Genomic DNA, 12,369 nt, shown 5'->3' on the forward strand with positions numbered 1-12,369 from the left:
GCCCTTTTTTCCTAGCTCTGTTCGCACATGAGGGATTTTAAAATGTAACTGATCATTGGAACGTAATGAATAGCGTACCTTTGATTTAGAAAAACTCCGAGACAAATAGGATGGAGGTATACCACAAATAGCCTTATAAATAAAACTATACCAATTGAAACTCCTTCGGGTATGCAATAAAGTACAATGATGTGTTTGATAACTACAACCAGTAATAAAACTTAAAGCACAATGAAAAAGAGGATCATGTTTTTTTAGATAACATCCTGGGGCATTCAAATAAAACAAATCACCATAATCCAAAAGTGGTAAGAAAGCAGATATCAAATATTTCCTTTCTTTTAAAATAAAGCTCTATTTCTGTAGTGTAGTGTTCTAACCACATATTATATTTATTTTAGCTTTTAGGGAATCACTCTTAAGATTCGATCTTCATATGATTAATTGATATTAATCAGAATGTCCAACTTATGCCTTGTTACCGACTTGTCCAGCAAGCATTAATACCAGCAAGTTATCTCTTAACACTTTTGTTTATTTCATTCGTGGCCAACGATTAAAATAACCAAATAGTTAACTTAGTTCTCAGACTCATGAGCGTAGGTAAAACGCAATCTTTTTGGTAAATAATTAAGATTTGAAGAATCACATAGCAACAGACAAGAGATTTCTTAATGGAATCAAAGTTTATTTACTACTCTAACACAATACTAACTAGACAACACAAAACAGACGATTTAAACAGACATACATACAGGTAATGAGTTGTTTTGATCTGAAGAGAGTCTTAGGTTCTAATGCTCGTTTCAACCTGAGGCAATCGAACACGCAGGAACTCTATCGTTACTCTTAAAAGATAAACACAACCAGTTTCAGCCAATTGAAGAGATGTTATCTTACTGTCTTTTGCTTTCAGTTGTTTCCGATCGAGCACAGTCTTTTTTTTCCGGTTGAAGAAGTCTCTGCTTCAACTTTGCTCTCAGTCGAGGTCATTTCTTTCCGGGTTCGAGACGGACCGTGTGCGGATTGGCGGCTTGGGAGGTCGTCGTCACAAGGGTACTCTTCGGTGGTTGGAGGGCTTCGTTCTGACTTGATGATGCTATCAGGAAGTCGTTCTAGTTCTTAGCTTCAGATGTTAGTTTCTCTCAAAGTTTAACTGAGTCTTGGTCTCAGTTGCAATGCTCAGCCGTGATGTTAGCGGCCAGAAGCGCTCTGCAGCGCGTGAGCAGAACGAGAGACGAGCGAGGTGAGCTTGGGCTCCTCTTTTCAGTGTTTCAACAACAACCGAACTTTCGGGGGAAGTCGTGGCCTAATGGTTAGAGAGTCGGACTCGTAATCGAAAGGTTGCGAGTTCGAGCCCCCGGCCGGCAGGGATTGTAGGTGGGGGGAGGGAATGTCCAGCGCTCTCTCCACCCTCAATACCACGACTGAGGTGCCCTTGAGCAAGGCACCGAACCCCCAATTGCTCCCCGGGCGCCGCAGCATGGCTGCCCACTGCTCCGGGTGTGTGTTCACGGTGTGTGTGTGTGTGTTCACTACTCACTGCTGTGTGTGTGCACTTGGATGGGTTAAACGCAGAGCACCAATTTCGAGTATGGGTCACCATACTTGACAATACGTCACGACTTTTGACTTTTTCAGAGTTGTGCATCTGTTTTTTAACGGGCCAATTTGGGATCTGCCCACGGGTGCCTGAACCAATCGGATTCTTCCTGTGGGGCGTTTGGTCCAATCGCAAGTGTTTCTGTGGGGCGGAGCCCCGCCCTGCACAGCTGCGTGTTTTTCTATGCATACATTGTCCATTCATTTATTTTATCACATTAAGAACTTATCGACAGCAGATTCCTATTCATATTATGATCATACCTTGCAGAGAAAAGATCATTCTCATTCACCATATTATTACTCGTGATATCAGCTTTTATCCGAAACCAAACACCACATAATTTTGCATAACTAAAACACATATATCGATTCTATCCATTACGCAGTTAATGCATCGATTAAGACAGTTATACATTCTGGAAAAAGATTACCATAAGTTCAAAATAACACAAGCTTATAAATGTCACAAACAAAAACATTCTTCATATAGGTTATAACTATATTGTCTATAGTGTTTTTGTTTTCGAGTATAATTTGTTTCAGTAGCAGAAACTAGTATAACTTTGTTCCCTTTTAAACACAACATATCCTTAAGGTGTGGCGTCTCCAGTCATTTCGATAGCCGGAGAAAAACAGGTGCGTTTCCCCCCTCCTTTGGGAGAGCGTGTGGTCGTAAAAGTCTTCTTCAGCGATTACTTTCTTGAATTACGGCGCTCAACGGAGTTAGATTCAGGGGTGTATGTGGCGCCATGTAAAATAAAATCCGGGAGTATGAGTTCTGTTTTTTTTTTCAAAATGACAAAAAGGGAGTTTTCTTCGCTATATCCTGGTTTTATGGTCCCAGGAGAAAAGGGGTTCGGAGCAGATGAGCGCTGTAATGTGAGCTTTGATCCTTGCTTCAGGAATGTGTTGAAAATAGGTGTGTGTGCATATCCTGATTAAGACCAGGTCTTACAGTAGTAAAACTGCAATTTAAGCTTAAGTTTTGAGATTAATTTATCAATATGTTGTTTAAAAGTTAACTGACCATCAAATAGGATGCCCAGGCACTTATAACTTACAACATAATCTATGTTTGTTCCCTGGAAGAATATAATGTCAGGGAGATTACTTGGTACAACTTTAGAATTAGAAAAAAATCATTAAACTAGTTTTATCGATGTTTAAAACCATCTTAAATTGACATAAACGGAACTGAGCAATATCAAATACTGACTGTGAGAAGTGAAGTGCTTGTGAGGCTGATGGAGCACAGCAGTAAATAGCAGTGTCGTCTGCATACAGATAGTACTTAGTATTTGGAATGTTATCACATAAATTATTTACATACATGGAAAATAAAATAGGTCCCAGAACAGACCCCTGAGGGACACCTTTGGAAACTGACAAAATTGAAGTTGTACAATCTTTTAAAAGCAACACTGTTCTCCCTGATAAATAGTTGGCAAACTATTTAATAGCATTTTCAGAGTTTCAGTTCTATGGCTGCTGACGAATACACTTATTAATGTAAGTAATGTGTTTTAATTTACTCAAACAACTAGTGAAACAAATCTTAAAAGTGTGTGTTCTTTTTTTTTTTGTATGTGAACCACTTGATAGATTCATTCATTGGTTTGAGGCGTAAGTTCTTGTATTTATTAAATTGAGGGCTGAATATGATAATATTATAATTCCTTTACTGGGGACAAAAATCCAGTGTGGCTTGGAGGTAAAGCATTACTCATTTGTAATATTTCCACTAGGGCCTCTTGTGTACAAAACAATTAGCCCTCACCCTATAGAAAGCCCACAACAATAAGTAGATAAGGCTACTTAAGTAGATAAGTCTTTCACTTGTATTTACTTATTTATTTTTTTGTTGTAGTAGTAGTATGGCTGTCATGCAAGATGTGTCCACAAATGTTTTAGGCAAACTTGATCTGGATATGATTTTTGAGTACAACCCGAATTCCTGAAATGTTGGGATGCTTTTTTTAAATTTGAATAAAAATTAAAACTAAAAGATTTTCAAATCACATGAGCCAATATTATATTCACAATAGAGCATAAATAACATGCATGTTTGAACTGAAAAAAAATTACAATCTTATGCACAAAATGAGCTCATTTAAAATTTGATGCCTGCAACAGGTCTCAAAATAGTTGAGACGGGCATGTTTACCATAGTGTAGCATCTCCTCTTCTTTTCAACACAGTTTGAAGATGTCTGGGCATCGAGGTTATAAGTTTCTGAAGTTTTGGTGTTGGAAATTGGTCCCATTCTTGCCTGATATAGGTTTTGAGCTGCTGAAGAGTTTGTGGTCGTCTTTGACGTATTTTTTGTTTAATGATGCGCCAAATGTTCTCTATAGGTGAAAGATCTGGACTGCAGGCCAATTCAGTACCCAGACTTTTCTACTACGAAGCCATGCTGTTGTAATGGCTGCAGTATGTGGTTTTGCATTGTCCTGCTTAAATACACATCATCTGGAGGGGAGCATATGTTATTCTAAAATCTTTATATACCTTCCAGCATTCATAGTGCCTTCCAAAACATGCAAGCTGCCCATACTGTATGCACTTATGCACCCCCATACCATCAGAGATGCTGGCTTTTGAATTGAACGCTGATGATACGCTAGAAGGTCTCCCTCTTTAGTCCGGAAGACACGGCGTCCGTGATTTCAAACAAGAATGCCAAATTTGGACTCGTCTGACCATAGAACTCCTTTCTACTTTGAAACATTCCATTTTAAATGAGCCTTGGCCCACAGGACACAACAGTGCTTCTGGACCATGTTCACATATGGCTTCCTTTTTGCATGATAGAGCTTTAGTTGGCATCTGCAGATGGCACGGCTGATTGTGTTTACCGACAGTCGTTTCTGGACGTATTCCTGGGCCCATTTAGTAATGTCAATGACAGAATCATGCAGATGAGTGATGCAGTGTCGTCTGAGGGCCCGAAGACCACAGGCATCCAACAAAGGTCTTCGGCCTTGTCCCTTTAGCACAGAGATTTCTCCAGTTTCTCTGAATCTTTTGATGATGTTATGCACTGTAGCTGATGAGAGTTGCAAAGCCTTTGCAATTTGATGTTGAGGAACGTTGTTTTATTCCACAATCTTTTTACACACTCTTTCACAGATTGGATAGCCTCAGCCCATCTTTACTTCTGAGAGACTCTGACTCTCTAAGACATCCCTTTTGAAGCTAATCATGTTACAGACCTGATGTCAATTAACTTAATTAGTTGCTAGATGTTCTCCCAGCTGAATCTTTTCAAAATTTTCAGCCCTTTGTTGCCCCTGTGCCAACTTTTTTTTAGACCTGTAGCAGGCATCAAATTTGAAATGAGCTCATTTAGTGGATAAAAGTGTACATTTTCTCAGTTTAAACATTTATGTTCCCTGTTCAATCGTGAATAAAAATTTAGCTCATTTGATTTTAAAGTCTTTCAGTTTTCATTTTATTCAAATAAAAAATAAATGAACGTCCCAACACTTCCGGAATTCGAGTTGTATTTAGTATGCAAGTCCTGCTGTGTCATGTTTCTAACCAAGATTGCAGCCCTGTTTTAATAATTTTCATAAATGTTTCCTTTTTCTCTTCATTAAGGACAGTTCTGGAGAATATGGAGCTGCTGGGAAATTTAAAAATGAAATTAAGTTGTTCTGTATATTAATTATTAATTATTAATTATTAATCTTTTGTAATTATTTAAGTTATTTGTAAGTGAAGCAAATCAATTTCTGTGCATTGTTTTATTATTTATATTATAAGTTGAAACTTGTAAATAAAAGACAATAAGTATACTCTGGAAATTGTTTATTTTTGCAAAGCAAGTTATAATGTGTAAATGACAGAAATTCTTCTATACACTTTTGTTTGCCTCTAAATAACATTTGAAAATGTAAAGAAATTGTTCTATACTAAAAGTACTTTTTACAACTAATTACAAAATAACTTAAATTCAACATTCAGCATTAATTAACAATACATAAAACAGACCTGGGAAAAAAAGAAACAAAAAATATGTACACATTCATTCAGCTGAGCAGGGAGACCCTGGTGGTGCTCCTGAACCTGAATGGGCTGCCACAGTATAGAACCTAGTGTGGCCTCCGCCCGTGGGACATCATCTGGGATGGTCTCCAGAGTGTTTGAGTGCATATTTCCACTGTCCAGCACTGGGATGTTCAGGTTTATCCTGCAGTACAAGGGTCTGGTCTGATTTACGGAAAGAAGGAAAGGACTAATTGTGTAGAGCTATGACAAAGTTATTGGTGGAAGAAATATTGAGTTACTTTAGTAAAGTACTTTCAGTAACTGCTATTAGCCTACTGAAGACTGTTCTTGTTGCTAGCAACTGAGACAGCTGCCGTTGACGAGAGGCAGTAACATTGTAAGTGGACTTTTATATTCAACTGCATAAAACTGAACAGGGTTGAAAACCTGTCTGTTCAACATGGTCCACTTATGTCCATAATAATCAATAATAGAATAATCAACATAAAATCTAATTTTGGAAAGCTATAAGTGAACATTTAACCGCTTAACATTTTGTATTTTTTTCATGTCATTGCTATATTCAAGCAAGTCTAAACCTAATGCTTACTTTTAAAGTATAATTCGGTAATTAAAAGTTAAACACAAACAATTCGGGCTAGTTATTTTCATAACAAATATCATCTTAGGCAGCTCTCTTCTCACACCATTGCTACACGACAAGAGCGGCGATCGGGAACAATTGAGTTGTTGATGATCAATGGTGTGTTTGTTCTGCAGGAGTTTCCAGTCTCAACGGAAAGGTGAGCGATCTGCTGATATCTCTGGTCTCTCTGCTTCTGATCCAAAGCCACTGCAGTTCTGATCCTGAATGTTCTTCAGAGTCTGGAAGAAGATGCAGGACATCGTCCCGAACAGTGAGTCTGACTGCAGAAGACCTGAGCTTGCACATATACAAATGGGTGGAGAGTTAAAGATTCCAGCATTATATGTGAAGCACCAAATGATCTACTGCCCCAAACACTGTTTGTGTTGAAAGGATGTTTTTGGTTTGTTTGTTTTTTGAAAGTGTTACTTCATCAAAACTTGTATTTAATGTTTACTTTTGATCATTTTTATTCATATTTATGTAATCAGTCCTACTCGCCCCGCTCAGAGTGAGCTTCGAACTGCAATCGAAGGAGGCGGGCGCTCTAACAAGGAGCCTAAGACCATGGCCCCTTGAATCACACGCACAGCTCTTACTGGCCTACGACAGTTACATTTATTTTCAATGGTTCCAGTCGGGAGTTCCTACCGATTGTTGTAGGTGAGGTCTTAATTAATGGCGCACCTTAGGACGAGGTATTACCAGAGATTATCTTACTGATGAGAGGCTCTGTATTACTTACTATTGGAGAAAGCGCAGCTAACTTGGATATCCCTTAATAACCAATCACATTACAGCCTTGACATCTTTGAATTTCGGTCAGAGTTGTGCGACACTCAATTACCATTTACGGATCCCATAGGAATGAATGAGAAGTGCAGTAAACTGAATCCCACCTGTCGCAAAAGTCAGTGACTTCTCTTGTAAAACAGCTGCTTCTTTTTTTTGTGGTAAACTCTAAAAATAGTTCAATCCAAAAGTATTGTTTAGTGTAAAACATATTGAAGATTAACACATCCAGATAGGCTGTCGATTCATTAAATAAGCCGTTTCCTCTAAAAAGCTGTCTATTCAGCGTAGTGAAGCCTCTTCTCCATTGACATCCATTCAAAAAATACTGCCTCTGGTCTCCTTTCCCACGTACTGCCAGACGGTTGTGGCTAGAAGGGATACAGCTCAGATAAATGAAATAAATTTTCTACCTCTTAGATTGTTTTATTAACATCTACACCTACCCCAACCCTAAACCTACTCCTTAAAATAATGAAAAATAATAATTATTGTTGTACAGTGTGTACAACAATACACAAAAAGTATGCTGTATTGATGTGTGTATGCCCAGTAGCGCCATATGTATCCCTTCTAGCCTTTACCCTGTGTCATGGAAATTCCCAATACTAATCTGACTTCACCACTGACGATTCGAAACAACCTCCAGTTGTCAATAATAAAATACAGTACTACAGTACCTTCGAGGTAATTCCCATCCTGAATATAATACAACAGTATCTCGAGGTAATTCTCTTCTCGAATACTTCTATTATATTTTCAATACTTCGAGGTAATTCCCTTCCCAAAGTAAGGTGACGGCGTCCCGTCAAGAAGCTACTATCACTACCTCAATCACACATGAACACACAGGTCTTTAGCATTACACTCTCACCACTCTTCTCAGCTGTACGCTGTTACCTCAGCCCGAGGACAGCTCTATAGTCTTCCAACACTATCACTGTCTTTGCGGTGGTCTTTTGAGCATAGAATCTTTAGTACTTCTATTCCTCAGCTTTGCAGCATATACCAGACACCACTCCCAAGTTTCTCTTTGCAGGAATGAAAGTTTTATTCACGGCCAGGAGCCCACTGGTCACATCAACCAAGAGAGACTCCCTGAACAGAAAGATGCATGTAAATGTATACCTTGTAGTTGAGTAAAAATCAATATCACTCAAGTCTTCTTCACTGTATTTGGTTATACTGATCTGGGGTGCGTTTCCCGAACAACGACGTAACTCGCTGATTAACCACCATAATCATGCATCGTTTTGGAAACGAACTATCTAGTCACGACTGTTTCCTGAACACGGTCGCATCTCCGTCGTTTGAACCACATTAGTTCAACAACATAGGACCATTGTTAATGATGTCACACGCATGTGGTGGAGGAATAACTTCTGCTATTTAACTGATTAGAGATCTCTAAGATGCTGCTGTGTTGAACATGGCACCTACTGACTAATTTACTATTTTTTGTTCCCTGTCATTTTGCTTTATTTGATGTTTGATTCATCGCGAGTTCCCTCTTACGTCGTACTAAGGGTTCCCTTAGGGTCCGTGTACGTTTTGATAGTTTGTTTTCCAATTTGAAACGAAATAAGCAGAAACGAGAAAACGGCACCTTTATTCGTTTTTTCGTTTTTTTGAAAAAAACGAAAAAACGAGATTTCGGCTTGATTTTTCGTTTTTTAGTTCAGAGGCATAAAACGAATAAATGACTTCAAAATTCGTTTTCCACATGTGGGCGGTCCTTAGATGCCCCCTTCCGCCGATTGGTCAAGCAAATCTGAGCATGTGACGTCATCAGTAGTCGCTCAGGTCTGTTCAACAAAATAATAGTCCTCTAACGTTACTATGGCTACCGATTCTTAAACTGTACAGGGCAGGTCCTGTTGGGCTTTCTTCTGTGCAACTTTACGCGTTTCACAGAAATCTTTACATCAGAAATATTAAATATTAGTCTGCCACCAGCCCGTTTTATTTAGCTGTGCAGAGTTAAATCTGTGTGATGAAGCTGCAGAGAGGATCACTGACCAGTGTTCAGTCAGCAGTCAGAACTTGGGTACCTATGATGGTGAAATACATTTGTACTGAAAATGACCCGCGAGTATGATTGACAGGACGATAGCGGAGGCAATTAAAAGCGCAATATAACTTCTGTTAACAAAAACATATTTATATATTTTTTTAATATAAGTGGCTTTGTCTTTGTTTTAATCAAATAATTGTGAACCACAAACCGAGCCTTCGTTTTAAAGGGCGATTTCCAAATATATTTTATTTATTTGTTATAATATGGGTATTTTATGTCACCCGTCTTATTAGTTTGATTATAGTAGGCTATACGCGAGTTTTTTTATTGTACTATTTTACTGTTGTTTTTTAATTAACAATATATCATAATTTATAAAGATCAAAATCTACAGAAGAGAATAACAAATAACATTGGTGTTGTCATAAGTTAACTAATCAATGGGACAATTTCCTCACCGGCACAACCCTATTCTTAATGTTGGCTACATGTTACAGATTTAATGTTGAGCACATAATGTTAAAGGCTTCTTAAATACCATTACACTCGGTTGAAGAGTCAAGAAGGATGTGTTAATTTACTGTAGATTTCAATCTGTCATTAGTTGGTGACCCGGTGTAATTATAATAGCATAAATAAAAACAAATACAAGTAATAGGCTATGTATGCCAATAGGCAAAACACATCTGCTTTTCCTCTAGATCACTTTACTATGGAAGCCCGTTTCCGCCAATGAATAAAAAAATAAAACAAGGTAATTGCGACTTTTTATCTCACAATTCTGGCTTTTTTTCTCGCAATTCTGACTTTATAACTCGCAATTCTGACTTTTTTTCTCAGAATTCTGACTTTTTTTCTCGCAATTCTGACTTTTTTTCTCACAATTGCGAGTTTATATCTCACAACTCTGACTTTCTCGCACCATAGCAAACCACTCTCCGTGTAAGGCTTTTGGACGCGGTTGGACAGTAGCCTACCATTACCGCCGGGCTTTCAGACACAACATTCTTCATTTCGTTATAGTTCTGAGTTTGAGGCAGCTTCTATCACGTTATTTTAATAACAGCTGTCAAGTAAAGCGCGTATTATTGTAACACGAGAGTGGATATATATGAATGCACGCAGGTGGATTTCCTTCACTCTCGCATAAAGCGCGCTTTCATCTCTATGTTCTTGCTATAGAATTATCTTATCTCCTGTATTTAATGTTGTAAGATATCAAGCAAGACATCCCCAATGAAAATTATAAATAAATTATAAATAAATGAAAATTATTTAGTCAATTATATATGAAGAGTTCAGATGCAAAAGCTTAAATGCCATCTGAAATTCTCTTCTAAAATTTGTATTTTTCGTTTATATTCAGTTATTTTAATTTAACCCTCTGATGGTTTAAATCTCTGTACCCTATAGTTTTTTTTGGGGTCTCCAGAGACCCCAGACAATAACATTTAATTTTGTAACAAGATAATAGTTTTTTTTTTACAAATGTAATTTTACTCTGTTTGTTAATGTTTTTACTCAACATTTGTGCAGTTTTTGGAGGATTTATGATATCTTTTAAATTTCTATAAATAAATAAATTTATTTAAATTACAAATTTACAAAAAAACAGCATTTGATGTAAAATTCACTTTATAAAAGGCCCAGATTTCTAACTTTCATTCATGGGGATAACATGGATCATTTTAAATGATTTAATGTAACATTTATACCCATTTTTTGGAAAATGCAGTTTTAAAATAAAAAAATATCACTTTAACCACTAGATGGCCATAGAGCTCCACTATATGCTATTTTAGAGACCTGAAAGATATCTTTTCACAAGTTGGATTCAGTTGGATTCATATCTAAATATTATAAAATCACAATTATAACAAAAATAAAATATTTTTTGTCAAAGTTTAGTATTTTTTGTACTGAAAAACCCCCAGTTTTTCAATAATGTTACATTATGATTAGAATCAAACCTGAACAAAATGTTACAAAGAGAAATGTTGGAGTCTTAAGATTTTATCATTTATTTCAATTATCTATTTTTAATATAATTCTAAAATTTTAATCAATATTTCAGTTACTAACTGTAACAGAACAAAAATGTACAGTTATATTACATATGAACACATGAACTGAACAGCAATAACAAGTGAGCAAATAAAGCAGTAAAAAGATAAAATTTAGTAAAAGAAATCAAACAACGAGGAACAATAAGTGTGTGTGTGTGTGTGAGAGAGAGTGTGTGAGTACACATTGTCGGTGTCAGTGTCACCTCTTTATATTTGTGTTGGTTCTGCATTTTGGATGATTTTATTTGACAAATTATAGCCTTACAAATGTGTGTGTGTGTTTGTGTGTGTGTGTGTGTGTGTGTGTGTGTGTGAGTGTGCACATTTTCAATGTGTCAGTGTCACCAATTTATATTTGTGTTGGTTCTGCATTTTGGATGATTTTATTTGACAAATTATAGCCTTACAAATGTGTGTGTGTGTGTTTGTGTGTGTGTGTGTGTGTGTGTGAGTGTGCACATTTTCAATGTGTCAGTGTCACCAATTTATTTTTGTGGTGGTACTGCATTTTGGATGATTTTATTTTACAAATGATAAGAGAATAGTTTTTATAGTCTCAAAAATGTGTTCCTCTATGTGTGTGTGTGTGTGTGTGTGTGTTGTGAGCAATATAATTTAGCATTGTGGATGTTTTTTGCATTGGTGGAAGTGTGCCACTTTATTTGTGCCATTTTTGTCTATTTTGATTGCGGGGTCTCCAGAGACCCCGAAAGCCACGAGTGTCACAAATTTTGTCACGCTAAAATAAAAACAGAAATCATTCCAATTAATTTTTTTTTTTTTGTAGATCTAGAAAGTGTTGAGAGCCATAGAAGGTTTCATACCATTTGGACAAAGGGAACATTTTTTAAAAATTGAGCAAAAGTCATTTGGGGTAAAAAAAGACCCTGTAAACAATCAGAGGGTTTTAATGACAATGAAAAGAACCTGTACCTGAGAAAAATGCTCATTTTAGAATAAAATTTCAGATGGCACTTAGAGGCTTTTGCATCTGAACTCTTCATATATAATTGACTAAATAATTTTCATTTATTTATAATTTATTTATAATTTTCATTGGGGATGTCTTGCTTGATATCTTACAACATTAAATACAGGAGATAAGATAATTCTATAGCAAGAGCATAGAGATGAAAGCGCGCTTTATGCGAGAGTGAAGGAAATCCACCTGCGTGCATTCATATATATCCACTCTCGTGTTACAATAATACGCGCTTTACTTGACAGCTGTTATTAAAATAACGCGATAGAAG

Source organism: Barbus barbus (assembly GCF_936440315.1).
Source record: "Barbus barbus genome assembly, chromosome: 41".
Classification (NCBI taxonomy): Eukaryota; Metazoa; Chordata; class Actinopteri; order Cypriniformes; family Cyprinidae; genus Barbus; species Barbus barbus.